This window comes from Mesoplodon bidens (genome assembly GCF_964165515.1).
Source record: "Mesoplodon bidens genome assembly, chromosome: 3".
Lineage (NCBI taxonomy): Eukaryota > Metazoa > Chordata > Mammalia > Artiodactyla > Ziphiidae > Mesoplodon > Mesoplodon bidens.
In genome coordinates, this window is record NC_138178.1 from 77994327 (window position 1) to 78012447 (window position 18121).

The following is an 18121-nucleotide window of genomic DNA, read 5'->3' on the forward strand; positions in this document are numbered from 1 at the left end:
AAGAGAGAGATAGGATTAGGAATCTGATCTTCTCACTTGGAATATAACCATCTTGAGGGTTTGGTATGCATTCAGACATGCCTGCATTCTAGTCCAATTTGCACTATTTTCCTGTCTTGAGGATCTGATTCACTTCAGTTAACTTCTCAGAGGCTTATTTCTACATATGCAAAATCATAATGTAGTTTTTCAATCTGTGATAACTGACAGCTAAATTACACAATGTTTTTATCTTCTCTAAGTGCTAGTGCCATTTCCACATGTATTAAGTATCACACAGTGGATGAAGAAAGACCTGCAGACTTTGCTCAGTCATGTTACAGGTTAAGGTGAGCCTGACAAATTCTTGAAACTTCACCTGAGGCCTGGAGTCATGGCCATATGGATTTTAATACCAGTTCCTTTCCTGACAAGAAATGAAGTTTCTTTACAAAGCTTCCACCATGTTTCCATCAACCTATTGCAACGTGTCATATAGTTGCTCCAGAATCTATATTTTCTTCCTATCACTTGTTTGATTGCAATGAGCTTCCTCTCTTGGTATTTATACCCTCTCCCCACCCTCTAGCATCAACTATCCTATTTTTGTGGTATTCACTGATAGTGTCATCTCATGAATCCACAATTCCAAAACTTATTGCCAGCCCTTTGACATTGCTTGGGATTTCTCCCCCTTTATACATGACCTTTTTAGAGCATTGGCATCATTCTTTTTCTTCCAGCTGTGCCCATATTTTTTTTCAAAATTCAATTCATCTTTCTTCATCCAAGAAATCTTCCTGAATGAAACTCACCTTCTTTGAGTTGCTGCTTTATTGTGTGTTCCTTAACTTTTCAGCAGAATGGATGCATTCGTGTTTCGGACACTTCTTTCCCTAGACATTTCTTTTCTTTTTTAAATTTAATTTCATTTTTTTATACAGCAAGTTCTTATTAGTTATCTATTTTATATATATTTGTGTATATATGTCAATCCCAATTTTCCAATTCATCCCACCACCACCCCCTCCCCACTGCTTTCCCCCCTTGGTGTCCATAAGTTTGTTCTCTACATCTGTGTCTCTATTTCTGTATTGCAAACTGGTTCATCTGTACCATTTTTCTAGATTCCACATATATGTGTTAATATATGATATTTGTTTTTCTCTTTCTGACTTACTTCACTCTGTATGACAGTCTCTAGGTCCATCCACATCTCTACAAATGACCCAATTTTGTTCTTCTTTATGGATGAGTAATATTCCATTGTATATATGTACCACAATTCTTTATCCATTCATCTGTTGATGGGCATTTAGGTTGCTTCCATGACCTGGCTATTGTAAATAGTGCTGCAATGAACATTGGGGTGCATGTGTCTTTTTGAATTATGGTTTTCTCTGAGTATATGACCAGTAGTGGGATTACTGGGTCATATGGTAATTCTATTTTTGGTTTTTTAAGGAATCTCCATGCTGTTCTCCCATAGTGGCCGTATCAATTTACATTCCCACCAACAGTGCAAGAGGGTTCCCATTTCTCCACACCCTCTCCAGCATTTGTTGTTTGTAGATTTTCTAATGATGCCCATTCTAACTGGTGTGAGGTGAGAACTCATTGTAGTTTTGATGTGCATTTCTTTAATAATTAGTCTGATGAGCAGTTTTTCATGTGTCTCTTGGCCATCTGCATTTCTTCTTTGGAGAAATGTCTATTTAGGTCTTCTTCCCATTTTTTAATTGGGTTGTTTGTTTTTTTAATATTGAGTTGCATGAGCTGTTTATATACTTTGGAGATTAATCCTTGTCCATTGATTTGTTTGCGAATACTTTCTCCCATTCTGAGGGTTGTCTTTTTGTCTTGTTTATAGTTTCCTTTGCTGTGCAAAAGGTTTTAAGTTTCATTAGGTCCTGTTTGTTTATTATTATTATTTTTATTGCCATTACTCTAGGAGGTGGGTCAAAAAGGATCTTGCTGTGATTTATGTCAAAGAGTGTTCTTCCTATGTTTTCCTCTAAGAGTTTTATAGTGTCTGCTCTTATATTTAGGTCTTTAGTCCATTTTGAGTTTATATTTCTGTATGGTGTTAGGGAGTGTTCTAATTTCATTCTTTTACATGTAGCAGTCCAGTTTTCCCAGCACCACTTATTGAAGAGACTATCTTCTCTCCATTGTACGTCCTTTCCTTCTTTGTCATAGTTCAGCTGACCATAGGTGTGTGGGTTTATCTCTGTGCTTTCTATCCTGTTTCATTGATCTATATTTCTGTTTTTGTGCCAGTGCCATATGTCTTGATTACTGTATCTTTGTAGTATAGTCTGAAGTCAGGGAGCCTGATTCCTCCAGCTCCATTTTTTCCCCTCAAGATTGCTTTGGCTATTGGGGGTCTTTTTTGTCTCCATACAAATTTTAGGATTTTTTGTTCTAGTTCTGTAAAAAATGCCATTGGTAATTTAATAGGGATTGCATTGAATCTGTAGATTGCTTTGGGTAGTATAGTCATTTTCACAATATTGATTCTTCCAATTCAGGAGCATGGTATATTTCTCCATCTGTTTGTGTCATCTTTGATCTCTTTCATCAGTGTCTTTTAGTTTTCTGAGTACAGGTCTTTGACCTCATTAGGTAGGTTTATTCCTAGGTATTTTATTCTTTTTGCTGCAATGGTGAATGGGATTATTTCCTTAATTTCTTTTTCTAATCTTTCATTGTTAGTGTATAGGAATGCAAGAGATTTCTGTGCATCAATTTTGTATCCTGCCAGTTTACCAAATTCATTGATTAGCTCTAGTAGTTTTCTGGTGGCATCTTTAGGATCCTCTATGTATAGTATCATGTCATCTGCAAACAATGACAGTTTTACTTCTTCTTTTCCAATTTGTTTTCCTTTTATTTCTTTTTCTTCTCTGATTGCCATGGCTAGCACTTCAAGAACTATGCTGAATAATAGTGGTGAGTGTAGACATCCTTGTCTTGTTCTTGATCTTAGAGGAAATTGTTTCAGTTTTTCACCATTGAGAATGATGTTTGCTGTGGATTTGTCATACATGGCCTTTATTATGTTGAGGTGGGTTCTCTCTATGCCCACTTTCTGGAGAGTTTTTATCATAAATTGGTGTGGAATTTTGTCAAAAGCTTTTTCGGCATCTATTGAGATGATCATGTGGTTTTTATTCTTCATTTTGTTAATATGGTTTATCACATTGAATTGTGTATGTTGAAAAATCCTTGCATCCCTGGAATAAATCCAACTTGATCATGGTGTATTATCCTTTTAATGTGCTGCTGGATTGTTTGCTCGTATTTTGTTGAGGATTTTTGCATCTATATTCATCAGTGATATTTGTCTGTAATTTTCTTTTTTTATGGTATCTTTTTCTGGTTTTGGTATCAGGGTGATGGTGGCCTCATACAATGAGTTTGGGAGTGTTCCTTCCTCTGCAATTTTTTGGAAGAGTTTGAGAAGGATGGGTGTTAGCTCTTGTCTAAATGTTTGATAAAATTCACCTGTGAAGCCATCTGCTCCTAGACTTTTATTTGTTGGAACATTTTTATTCACAGTTTCAATTTCATTACTTGTGATTAGTCTGCTCATATTTTCTATTTCTTCCTGGTTCAGTCTTGGAAGGTTATACCTTTCTATGAAATTGTCCATTTCTTCCAGGTTGTGCATTTTATTGGCATAGAGTTGCTTGTAGTAGTCTCTTATGATGCTTTGTATTTCTGCGGTATCCATTGTAACTTCTCCTTTTTCATTTCTATTTTTATTTATTTGAGTCCTCTCCCTCTTTTTCTTGATGAGTCTGGCTAAAGGTTTATCAATTTTGTTTATCTTCTCAAATAAGCAGCTTTTAGTTTTATTGATCTTTGCTATTGTTTTCTTTGTTTCTATTTCATTTATTTCTGCTCTGATCTTTATGATTTCTTTCCTTCTACTAACTTTGGGTTTTGTTTGTTCTTCTTTCTCTAGTTCCTTTAGGTGTAAGGTTACACTGTTGATGTGAGATTTTTCTTTTTTCTTGAGGTAGGATTTTATTGCTATAAACTTCCCTCTTAGAACTGCTTTTGCTGCATCCCATAGCTTTTGGATTGTCATGTTTTCATTGACATTTTTCTCTGGTATTTTTTGATTTCCTCTTTGATTTCTTCAGTTATCTCTTGGTTATTTAGTAATGTATTGTTTAGTCTCCATCTGTTTGTGTTTTTTATGTGTTTTCCCATGTAATTTATTTCTAATTTCAGAGCATTGTGGTCAGAAAATATCCTTGATATGATTTCAGATTTCTTAAATTTACCAAGGCTTGATCTGTGACCCAAGATGTGATCTATCCTGGAGAATATTCCATGTGCACTTGAGAAGAAAGTGTAATCTGCTGTTTTTAGATGGAATGTCTTATAAATATCAATTAAATCTATCTGGTCTAATGCATCATTTAAAGCTTGTGTTTCCTTATTAATTTTCTTTCTGGATGATCTGTCCACTGGTGTAAATGAGGTGTTAAATCCCCACTATTATTTTGTTACTGTCAATTTCCTCTTTTATAGCTGTTAGCAGTTTCCTTATGTGTTGAGGTGCTCCTATATTGGGTGTATATATATTTATAATTGTTATATCTTCTTCTTGGATTGATCCCTTGATCACTATGTAGTGTCTTTCCTTGTCTCTTGTAACATTCTTTATTTTAAAGTCTATTTTATCTGATATGAGGATTGCTACTCCAGCTTTCCTTTGATTTCCATTTGCATGGAATATCTTTTTCCATCCCCGCACTTTCAGTCTGTATGTGTCCCTGGGTCTGAAATGGGTCTCTTGTAGACCCTATATAGATGGGTCTTGTTTTTGTATCCATTCAGTGAGCATGTGTCTTTTGGTTGGAGCATTTAATCCATTCACACTTAAGGTAATTATCGATATGTATGTTCCTATTACCATTTTCTTTATTTTGGGGGGTTTGTTTTTGTAGGTCCTTTTCTTTTCTTGTTTTTCCCACTTAGAGAAATTCCTTTAGCCTTTGTTGTAGGGCTGGTTTGGTGGTGCTGAATTCTCTTAGCTTTTGCTTGTCTGTAAAGCTTTTGATTTCTCCATCAAATCTGAATGAGATCCTTGCTCGGTAGAGTAATCTTGGTTGTAGTTTCTTCCCTTTCATCTCTTTAAATATTTCCTGCCACTCCCTTCTGGCTTGTAGAGTTTCTGCTGAGAAATCAGCTGTTAACTTTATGGGAGTTCCCTTGTATATTGTTTGTTGCTTTTCCCTTGTTGCTTTTAATAATTTTTCTTAATCTTTAATTTTTGTCAATTTTATTACTTGGTATCTCAGTGTGTTTCTCCTTGTGTTTGTCCTGCCTGGGACTCTCAACACTTCCTGGACTTAGGTAGCTATTTCCTTTCCCATGTAAGGGAAGTTTTTGACTCTAATCTCTTCAAACATTTTCTCGGGTCCTTTCTCTGTCTTTTCTTCTTCTGAGACCCCTATAATGTGAATGTAGGTGTGTTTAATGTTGTCCCAGAGGTCTCTTAGGCTGTCCTCATTTCTTTTCATTCTTTTTTCTTTATTCTGTTCCACAGCAGTGAATTCCACCATTCTGTCTTCCTGGTCAGTTATCTGTTCTTCTGACTCAGTCTTCTGCTATTGATTCCTTCTAGTGTAATTTTCATTTCAGTTATTGTATTGTTCATCTCTGTTTTTTCTTTAATTCTTCTGGGTGTTTGTTCTTTAGTTTTTCTAGGTCTTTCTAAAACATTTCTTGTGTCTTCTCAATCTTTGCCTCCATTCTTTTTCCGAAGTCTTGGATCATCTTCACTATCATTATTCTGAATTCTTTTTCTGGAAGGTTGCCTATCTCCACTTCATTTAGTTGTTTTTCTGGGGTTTTATCTTGTTTCTTCATCTGGTACCTAGTCCTCTGCCTTTTCATTTTGTCTATCTTTCTGTGAATGTGGTTTTCATTTCCCAGGATGCAGGATTGTAGTTCTTCTTGCTTCTGCTGTCTTCCGTTTTCCCCTAGACATTTCTTATAGTTTTTCTTTCTTTTCTACTGAGAATGCAAACCCTTCAAGTGATAGCATTCAATTTTTTAAAATTTTATATGCATTATATCCCTAGCAGAGCTCCTTATATAGGATAAACATTTTAATAATTGCTTCCTGAATAAAATTACAGTTAGTTAAGTGTTACTACAGATTCTCATTAGTTATTATTATTATTTTTGCATGCATCCTGCTTTCTCTATATCCCTTCCCTAAGCAGGTAGAAAAATTGATTTATTGATTTGGATATAAGTATTGATTGTCATCTATCTGTATTTTAAATTATATCATGGCAATCTCCCTTGAAATAAAGGTTCATTTTTAATTGTGACATTTCTTGGTCTTAGAATGGGTCCTTGTACATATAGATCCAAAGTAACACATTTCTAATGGAAATTAATTTGAACAATTTACTGGCAGAACTTCAAGTTTCACCCTTTGTTATTTTCCAATTCCAGTGCTACAATCCTAGCTGTATCATGTGCTTCTATGTGCTTGTTTAATAAGACCTCAATCTAGATTCAAGAAATAAAATGAAGATGCATCATTTCAGTTATATTCTTAAAATTCTTAAAACTGTATTGTTATTGTATAGATGAGTGAGTGACTTGATTTTCACCTCACTAAATAAAATACAGTGTTGACTAGTTCACTCAAGATCATCTGTTCTTTGAGTCCTGCTACACAGTTTTGTGCACTCAAGTATAAAGACAACAAAACCTGGATAATGAGGGAAAAAGAATGTACTATATGCTTAAAAAAGAAGGAGGGAGATAAACAGTAGAACAGAGGATTAGAAATATTTTCTCTGGAGCCTCAATATTTGGTTTGAATAACATCTCACCATCCCCTAGTTATATAGGCTGTCTTTGCCTCAATTACCTCATGTGTAAAATGGAACTAAAATGCAGCTTTGCCGGGTTATTGAGAGAAACCAATGGCATATGGAAGTAATGTGCTTATACAGCATCTGGGAGTCTGTGGCTTTTACTGCATCCATGCTAGCTATTATTTTTAGGATTGGAATGGTGAATTATCAGGTGGACAGTCTGTCTGCTTTGACTGTGGGTCAGTCCACTTGGGTCAAACCACAGTCAAGTGCATGCTTATTTGACCAGCACAACTGCGCAGCTTCCAGCCACCATGTTTCTTAATTCCATCTGTGTGGGCTGAATGTAAACAAGGATGGCAAAACTGAAGGGGAAAAAAGACAAGGCCCCTGAGCATTAAACAGAGTATATTCCCCACGCCTACTCCAAGAGATTAAAGAGATGGATTGTCGAGGTTCTTCAGACTGACTAATTTATATGTATATCGAGGATTCAGCTGGAGAATTTTTTTTAAAAGGAGCTGGGGGAAAATATGATGCTCTCACAGTCCCAGTGGTGTTGCCACATTCATTTTACTACAGCATTCATCCTTTAGTATTTTCATGGATTGACATGAGGGAGGAATTCACATGTCATGGAAGATAACATCTCACTGTTGCCAAAGGAGTCTATTCAGACAAGCATGTTAGTGGGTTGATAACTTATTCGGTATTGCAGAGGACTCAAAGATAGACGTTTCACCTTTTATCTCCATCTCTGTGCTCCCTGCATACTAAAGATAGTGCAAAACAGCCAGATACATCTTAACTAACCCACGTAGAAAAGAGGGACTTTTGCTAGCCTGCTGCCAGGGCTGCAAAGTTAAAGGAACAAGGTGTCACAAGGCCTAATGACAAATGAATTAAACATGTTTATGCCCCAACTTGAGTGATCTGTGAATGTATTCTTAAAGCTCAAACCTAGTGATAATTTAGCAAGAAGAGGTGTAAAATAAATGGGATGTAGACATTTTGCAGCAGTCTGTGGTGGAGGGGTGGGTGATTAAAAAGCAAATAGTGAGGTTGTGATAAAAAAAAGTAGGTTAACTCATATGAATATTTATATTAGTTGACAAATATTTTGAGGAGAAGGAAGGAAAAATGAAAACTAAACAATAGCTCTAAATATGTATTAAAACAGAGAACATTTTAATTCTCTCTACATTCTCAGAAAGGTAAAGATGCAGGATTCTTTGTTAGACACTGTACAAAAGGAACATCTATCTTTTTGTCAGCACCAATCATTGAGTATTTATCCTTTACTCAAATAGTATATTTCCTCTCTCAATTACCTATGGGTGGTAGTGAAGTGGGATCATTTAAGATTGTGTTCAAGATAAATTTCATATATGCGAGGTGAAGTTGACCATGAAGATAGCGATTCAATTATTTTAGATCAGGAAGATCATAGTAAATGATGAGATCAGAAAATTGAAGCCCAAAAGTGACATTTTGGTCAAAATTTCTAACTCACGCTTTGTATTTAGCTAGAATTTGTAGCTATGTTAATACTATAAAATATAATTATCTAAATGAAAAATTAATATTTTAGAGAAAAGTGAAACTCTTAATGGTCACTGTTGCTCTGTTTAAAGGGCTTGAAAAGTGATTAAAAGAATACAAACCAAGAGGTTAAAAAGTGATTCATTCAGTTGGAAGATTTCAAGTGATTTTTATCTTTTGCTTTCTAGCTTTTTCTTAGTTTTTCTAAATATTCTAAACTTAGTACGTATTTTTATAACCAAGAGAAAATAATGTGTAAGTGCTTCTTAAAAAATATTTTCTGTATTAAAACCCATTGTTTGCTGATCCATATGGTTCCCAATTATATATATATATATATATATATATATATATATATATATATATATATATATATATATATATATATTAGTTTATTGAAGTATAGCTGATTTACAATGTTGTATTAATTTCTAATCCAACATTCTACTTAACATGCTTACATGTTCCTTTTAAACATCTTTGAAACAAAGAAATACTATACTTGAAAAAGATTGTCTCATACAGACACCATTCAGGAAAACATTTTTCATGGCCAAGTAAATGAAAAGACTATTTTGAGACTTTACCAGGTCCTCAACAGAGTAAACAGAACACTCAAAAATGGGTTCAATTTTTTTCAAATGAAATTTATAATTCAGTAGCTTTAAGTAGAGTACTAGGGATCACTAATACAAATAACTTAAAATATTATACACCTAACAGCATGCAATCTGTTCACACTCTTTAAAGTGCTTGTGCTGGTATTAGGAAGTCTATGAGCCATGCCTCCTCTGCCTAACTCCCTCTTCTGCCTTCAGTTGATTTTTATAAATATGTTTGTACCTGTCTACAGGTGAAGTGGAAAATAAGTGTTTTGCTTATTTGATCAATATAGGGAACTAAACTGAAAATTTCAGGTTCCTGTAAAATTGTGTAATCTCGTTTAGCTACATGTACTAAGATAGAAATATTCCCTCTTCAACTTGTGTCATTGTAGAATTTGCCATCCTTTAACAGAAAGTTCCTTTGTCTCAGTTCTAGTACCTTTTATCATTTTCCAGAGGGGCATAAGATTTCTTTCTTTCATTTTCCTCTCTAACAGTGAGTGAGTTCTGTTTGGTCAGGAGCTTCATCGAAATCCTTGAGTCCACAGGGTACTTTACTAACTCAAGAACTATTTAAAAATAAATTATAACTGTAAAAGCAATTTTATAGTAAGGCCATCAGCTTGGAAAATATAGATCTGTAATATTTATATATGGGCTGCCATTGCACAGAAGTCATAACCTCCCATGAGAATGTGTAAGGGACTAAGCCTTTGCATCCCACCTTGAATGATTTTAACTTTTAACTTTTCTTCAAGAATACCCAAATTAGCACCTGTGACTTATGGCTGCATCAATTCATACAGAAATATGTCATACCACTGCAAGGGAAGTAGTTCATCTTCTACATGATGACACCTGCACATCTCCAAAACCTGAAAGGACTCTGGACATGCAAAGTCCAAATGGCTTTAGAAAGAATCCAGGGTCTAATTATAAATCTGATGAGAAAAAATTTACAGAAATAGAACAGAGCCATGCTGGGTGATATGTCTTTGCTGATTTGTCTATTTATAAATTGACATTGGGATAAAATCCTGGGTACTTTGACCCACTCAAATACGTGAGAGTACGATACTGATTTGAAAATATTTGGTTAATAACTGATCCTCTAAATTTTTCTTTGATTTTTCAAATTAATTAGTGAGTTTGAACACAATAGCATCAATATGTTCAGTATTTTAGTTTCTCATTTAGAACTGGACATATAACATTAGAAATTATTTCTCTATATACTTAATTATTTCCTAGTTACTATCATTTGGAGTTTGTTTATATTTATAAATACATAGAATTTGAATGTACCAAAATATACTAATTCAAAAGAAATCCCCTTTCTTGGATATTTATGAATATCAATCATGTGAATTTCTTTTATGTTTCTGGTAAAATTCCAGTGCATTTCAGTTGTATCGTTAGTGGTGTCAGGATGAAAATAGCCATGTGTTATGGTCAACTTCACATCCAATGAATTGTGTCCATAAATTTATACTTCCTTAATACCTTTGACTATAGATTGGAGCCTGATAAATGTGACACCATTGGAGGTCCATTAAAAATGTGGCCACATTAGAAAAAATCCATTAGATAATAGTTTATTCATTGACAGCTAATTGTATCTTGGTTTAAATCGCTTTTGCTTATGATTGAGCAAGAAAGAGAGCAAACAATACTTTCACAGACACTAATTTTCAGTAGATGATTAGTAAATATTGTTCAATGAAATATTTTTAAATGTCATTTTCCACTGAGACATTAAGCCACATGACTTCAACTAGAGTCTTTATGTAGCTAACTCCCAAATATAAATCTCCAGCTGTCATATTTTTAATGAGTTGTTTGAATTTAACTGCATGATGAGCTTTCTAAATGGGTGTTTCCCTAGCCTGGCAATATCATCATGTCCCTTTCAAGCTTCTGCCTTCTCTTCTGTGCCTTATACCTGTGAAAGTCACGACCACTGCCTTCAAATCCTTAAACATCATGTTGCTTTCTCTCTTTCTTCTCTCTCCACATACCATGAATTGCAAACTAAGCTTGTTTGTCTGTCTTTTCAGTTCTTCCCATGCCCACATTTTCCTTTCTATTTCCACTCTTGCTACATGTGCTCAAACTCTCAGCATTTACAGCACAGACCTCAATAACTTTCCAGTTGGTTTTCCCTCCCACCATCTCCTTTAACCTTAGCCCACTTTAGCACAATGGCAAATTAATATTTCTTTAGCATATATTTGGGACGTTAAGGACTGTTTTTTAAAACCTTCAGTGGTTCTCAAATCCAAACTTCCACAAAAAACCCTTCCAAGTTTGGCTCCAAACTTCTTTTCTTTTTTTCGTTTCTAAATTTACTTTTTAAAAATTTATTTATTTATTTATCTATTTATTTATTTATTTATAGTAGCATTGGGTTTTTGTTGCTGTGTGAGGGCTTTCTCTAGTTTCAGCAAGCAGGGACTACTCTTTGTTGTGGTGCAGGGGCTTCTCATTGTGGTGGCTTCTCTTGTTGCAGAGCATGGGCTCTAAGTGCATGGGCTTCAGTAGTTATAGCATGGGGGCTTTGGTAGCTGTGGTGTGTGAGCTCAGTAGTTGCAGTGCACTGGCTCTAGAGCACAGGCTCAGTAGCTGTGGTTCACAGGCTTAGATGCTCCACAACATGTGGGATCTTCCCATACCAGGGATCAAACCCGTGTCCCCTGCATTGACAGGCAGATTCTTAACCACTGTGCCACCAGGGAAGACCTACACTTCTTTTCTAAGGAATTCTGCTTTTAGCTTTGACATGAAAAGAGCTTGGAAATAGTCATGCCCCATCCTTCCAGCAAGAAGCTGGACATCAGCAACTTTTCTTAGACCTACCAGAGAACTGATGTGACAAGGCAAAGTGCCATCCTGAAATCGGAAGATAATGAGACATCTTGAGAGTTATATCAATGCAGATCTCTTTACCAGGAGCAGAAGCCTCTGGGTCCATAAGCTGATAGGAACACTAAAACGGTAATGCTGATGAATTACTGGAGTGAGAAAGTGGATAGGTATGAGAGGGAAAAAATCTTAGAGGGCACCCACACTTTTATTGGGCTTTCTTTCCAGGAATTCTATGAAGATGCAAGAAAGACCCTGCCCCCCCGCAGTGGTTCTGGAAGGGGAAGGGGAAGAGAAAACCTTATAAAACATGTTCAGAGCCTTTTCCATAGCAAAGTTTTGCTCTTTAGGGAAAAGGACTTTGCCAGAGTACAGTTCTGAAACCTTACTCCAGCTGGAAAAAGGGAATTCCTCTCTACCCCAGCATCAAACAGTCTTCCTGTTTGACCTAACATGGGGGTGATTACAATCAACTGTGACTTAATCAGAAAATTATAGAGCATTTCTGCCCTCTGTACCCTACCACCACACCAATAAGGATTTAGGATAATAACAGTGGATTATAGCTTAAAGAGCTGTAAGACACAAGCTCTCTCTAAGGAACAGTACTTAGGAAAGTCCCAAAGTCAAGAGAAAAGACAAAATCAAGGACTAGAGAATTTTTAAAACTCTGGTACCTACAGCTACAGCAAACATGAAACCCAGCCCACCTCTTAGGCAGATTAATGTAAATCCTTACACTAAAATCCTATTTACCTCAGTTCACATTCCTTGATACTACATCTATAGATTTAAAGTAAAACTAATAAAGCATGGAGAGAGGCAAAGGAAAACAGTCGGAAAAAGAATCATCAGAACACAGACTCAGTTATGACACAGATGTTGGAATTTTCAAACAGGGAATTTAATATAACTGTTTCATATGTTAAGTGCTCTAATGATAAACGTAGACAACATGCAAAGAAAAAAATTGAAAACAAAACCAAATAAAACAGAGAGATAGACATTCTAAAAAAAATATAAAGGAAATTCTAGAAATCAAAAACTCTATGATAGAAGTGAAGAATGCCTTCAACAGGCTCATTAGTAGACTTGACATTGCCAAGGAGAGAAATAATGCACTTGAAGATATGGCAATAGAAACTTCCCCAACAGAAAAGTAAATAAACAAAATAATAAAAAAAAGAACAGGAGATTTAAGAACTGAAAGACAATATCAAGATATGCATAGTGGAATAACAGAGGGCATGAAACAGCAGTATTTTAAGTAATAATACCTGAGAACCTTCTAAAACAAATGACAGACACCAAACCACAGATCCAGATGCTCAGTAAACACCAAGAGGGATAAATACCAAACACACACACACACACATTATATTTAAATTTCTGATAACTAGATACATAGAGAATTGACAGAAGCCAGAGTGGGGTAAAACATCTTAACTCTAGAGGAATAAGGATAAGAATTACAACAGACTTCTTTTCAGGAAACTTGCAATCAAGGAGAGAGTGAAGTGATATATTAAAGTGTTGAAAGGAGAACACTGCCAACCTGGAATTACACATCAAACCAAATTATCCTTCAAATATGAAGGAGAAATAAAGACTTTCTCAATAAACAAAAACAAGCAGTTCATTGTGAGCACAGCTCCTCCATAAGAAATATTAAAAGAAATTTTTAGACAGAGAAAAAAACTACATAGGTTAGAAATTTGGATCAACATAAAGAAAGGAAGAGGGTAGAAGAAAAAATTATTATTTTAATTGATCAAAATGATCAATTAAATACTAAATATGAGGTACCTAGAAGAGTCAAATTCATAGAGTCAGAAAGTAAATTGGTAGATGCCAGGGGCCATGGGGTGGGGGTGGGGTAAGGAGGGGGAATGGAGAGTTAATTTTCAAAGGAAACAGAGTTTCAGTTTAGGAAGGTGAAAAATTTGGGAGATGGATGAGAGTTGCACAACAATGTGAATGTACTTAGTGTCACTGAACTGTACAGTTAAATATGGTTAAAATAGTATGTTTTATATTATGTGAATTTTACCACAATAAAAAATTTTTAATACTAAAGCAATAAGAGTAACACTGCATTGCGTTATTCTAGCATATATATGTACACATTTATACATACATATGTATATGTGTGTATATATATATATATATATATATATATATATATATATATATATATATATATATATAATGAGTGACATCAATAGGCCAAGGGTTAGGAATTGGGAATATTCTGTTATAAGGTATCCAAGCAACATGTGAAGTATACAACCAGTTATTTGAAGGTGGACATAGATTATTCCAAAATTTATATTGTAAACTCTAAGGTAATCACTAATTTTAAAAGAAAATTGTAAGTGACATGATAAAAGAGAAGATAAAATGAAATCATGTAAAATGCTCAATTAAGACCAGAGAAGGCAAAGCGGGTGGGGGGCAACAAACAAATTCAACAAGAAACAAGTAGAAAGATGGTAGATATTATTTCAACCATATCAGTACTTACTCTCAATGTGAATGGTCCAAACACGGTTAATTGTCAGAGTGGATAAAAAAAATCAAATAAATCCTCATTTTCACCTTTTGGACTTACTCTATTCCTATTTTAAATATAGTATACTATGATGTTAAAAAAAACCAAAATCACAAATGGTAATCTCCTAAACTCTACCTGCAAATCAATTTAAACATATGGATTCAATTGAACTGGTTGAAGTGAGTAGATATTTTATATTTGTAAGCATTTAGGAGTAATGTTTTCTAAGATTAAGAATTAGGTCAGTAGAAAATTACAGCCTAATCTATTACATTCTTCTCTTAAAGATTTAAAAAATGTATTTATAGGGCTTCCCTGGTGGCGCAGTGGTTGAGAGTCCGCCTGCCGATGCAGGGGACACGGGTTCGTGCCCCTATCCCGGAAGATCCCACATGCCGCGCAGCGGCTGGGCCCGCGAGCCATGGCCGCGGAGCCTGTGTGTCCGGAGCCTGTGCTCCGCAACGGGAGAGGCCACAGCAGTGAGAGGCCCGAGTACAGCAAAAAAAAAAAAAAAAAAAAAAAAAAATGTATTTATAAAGGTGTACTTTCTGAGATGTGTTTACTGTAATGACAACTAAAATAAAATATCTAAAAATACAATTCAAATCCATACTGAATTTTATCTTTTTAATTGATATGAGCAATGACTTCTCTTATTGCATCTAAGTAATTGGCAGGTATAATTATTTTGCCATAAAATGTAAGTTAATAGTGGTATAATCCTTGAAAACTTCCTTCCAGACAGAGTCCATAGAGCTCTGGGTCTTTAGTCCTCAAAAGACACATACGGTGCATGCTTAGGTGAACTCATAAAGATTTTGAGAAAGCAGAGATGGAGAATAAAGAATCCTATTGATGTGCTTCTACTATAGGTTTTGTCTGTTAACCTGGGGGAGAATTTATTTAGTTAAGCTACCAAAATCTTTCTTGGCCAATGTGTTATTTATTTTGAAAGATAAACAAAAACAGTCAAATCATAGGTGTTACAAATGCAAAAAAAGTACTGTTTTTATGACTCTATTCAATACACTTTTTCCCTTTTAAATACATCATTACATTTTAAGCATTTCTTTTAGCAAAATTTGCTTTCTTCTTTTTTTTTTAATCTCAGCATAATCAGTAGGACTTTAAATAACTTTATTACTTGCATTTCAAATTACAGCTGAAGAGAGAAACTGACGTTGGTTTCCGAATGTACAGTAAGGAAAAGGAATTAACAGGTAAACAAATTATACCTGAAGCATTTTTTTTACTATTAATTTGTAATATCCTAAATTCAGTGTAGTGCAAAAAATGTACATTTCTCTTCTCCTTTAAATTTAAAAAAGAATGAATAAATTCTGAAGTCAAATTGGAGCATATGGGCTCATGCACATTCTTCCACAGGAAAAAAATAAATACTAGGTGATTATATCAGCACAAATAGATTGATATAGCTACTCATTTCAAAATGCTAACTTTATTTGTGAACAGCAGATGCAGACAAGTGTGGGTGCCTGATACCAGGGATACAAGATGGATACAAATGCTATCAGCAATCTTGTGCATTAGGAACATGTGCCACTGCTGCTGAGTTGACACAACCAGGGTAAATGCAAAAATGTTTTCTTCTTCAGAGATTTTTAGTCAGACTCTGGTATTCTTCTTGATATTCTAGATATCTTTTACAGTAGAGTTTTGTTGTTGTTTTTTTCAAATTTGAATGTGTGTATAATCACCTAGTGATCTTGTTAAATGCATGTTCTGAATCAGTAGGTCCTGGGTGGAGTCCAAGAATTTGCATTTCTAACAAGCTCCTAAGTAATGCTGATATTGCACTTCCTAAGACCATACTTTAAGATGTAGAGTTTTAGAGGATTACTCTATACATTAAGAGGAGCTTAGCAACATACACATTGTTATAAACTGTTGCTTTACATTAAATAGCATTTTTTCCTATTTAAATACATAATAAAATTCACAATGACATCCTCATTTATATTTTGGTAGCTTTTGATACTGTAGATAATAAAAAAGAAATGACTTTGCTTTGGTGACTCAGGATTTTTTTTTTTTCTTTGCAATGATTTAGATTGCACCCCTTTGTAGTGAATTAGATTTGGATTCCCAAAAGCTAAATTCTGTGTTTGCCAGTAAAATGATAATCCTTTTCCATATGGGCAAAAATCACTTTGGGCTTTGTTTCTTCAATTTGCCTTAGCTCATATGTCATCATCCACCATTATATGTGGAGAACACAAGGTGCTTTAGCAAGTAGGCATGTGCTGATTTCAGAGTTAACACCTCAATATATTAGATGCTAATGATACAAAAACAAATAAGACATTATCCCTGACTTTGGGGCTGGAAAATATAGCCAAATAATTTCAAGGTAGTTACTGAAATAACTAAATATGTAGACTACTCTGAGGGAAAAGAGATCCTCTAGCTATCATCTAATTAGGGGAGAGTCATGGAAAGGTTAATGAAAGAGATTGAGCAAAGCTTAGAGAGCTGAGAAGGACTTGGCCACCTAGAAAAGGCCATCAATGACATTGAAATGGAAATCCATGCAGTGTTCTAGAAGTCTGTGAAAGTCTGGTTTGTTTGAGGCAGTGCAAGTCATTTGGTACTGATGGAACAATCGGTGGAAAAGAAGGCAAAAGGTAGAAAGGGACCAAGTTATGGAGCGATGTTCAAAGTTGTGTATTTTATCCTGGCAATATGGAATCACTCATGATTTTAAGTAGGGTAATGATGTGACAAGATTATTTTACCGTAGGTCCTTTATGCACCTTCTTTTCAATGTTATGCAGAACAGTTTACTTCCACAAAATGTAAGTTTCTATCATAGCCTTTTCAGAGTTTAATGTTTGTTAACCAAAAAAAGAAAGAAAGAAAAAGAAAGAAAAAGAAATAAAATTATTAAAATAATTTTTTAATTATTAAAAATTAAAAAATTAAAAAGTAATAAAAAAAGAAAAAAGTAAGAAAGAAGAGAGCAACCAAACCAAAAAACAAATCCACCAATGATAACAAGTGCTACAAACTATACAACAACAAAAAAAAGACAGACAGAACCCTAGGACAAATGGTAAAAGCAAAGCTATACAGACAAAATCATACAAAGAAGCATACACATACATACTCACAAAAAGAGAAAAAGGAAAAAATATATATATACCTGTATATAAAAAAGGAGGAAGAGACAATCAAATCAATAAACAAATCTACCAGTGATAATAAAGTCTAAATACTGAACTAAGATAAACATAAAACCAGAAACAAATTAGATGCAGAAAGCAAACCCCAAGTCTACAGTTGTTCCCAAAGTCCGCCATCTCAATTTTGGGATGATTCATTGTCTATTGAGGTATTCCACAGATGCAGGGTACATCAAGTTGACTGTGGAGATTTAAACTGCTGCTCCTGAGGCTGCTGGGAGACATTTCCCTTTCTCTTCTTTGTTTGCACAGCTCCTGGGGTTCAGCTTTGGATTTGGCCCCACTTCTGCGTGTAGGTCACCTGAGGGTGTCTGTTCTTTGCTCAGACAGGACAGGGTTAAAATAGCAGCTGATTAAGGGGCTCTGGCTCACTCAGGCTGGGGGGGAGGGAGGGGTACGGAATGTGGGGTGAGTCTGCGGCGGCAGAGGCCAGCGTGATGTTGCAACAGCCTGAAGTGTGATGTGTGTTCTCCCAGGGGAGTTGTCCCTGGATCATGGGACACTGGCAGTTGTGGGCTG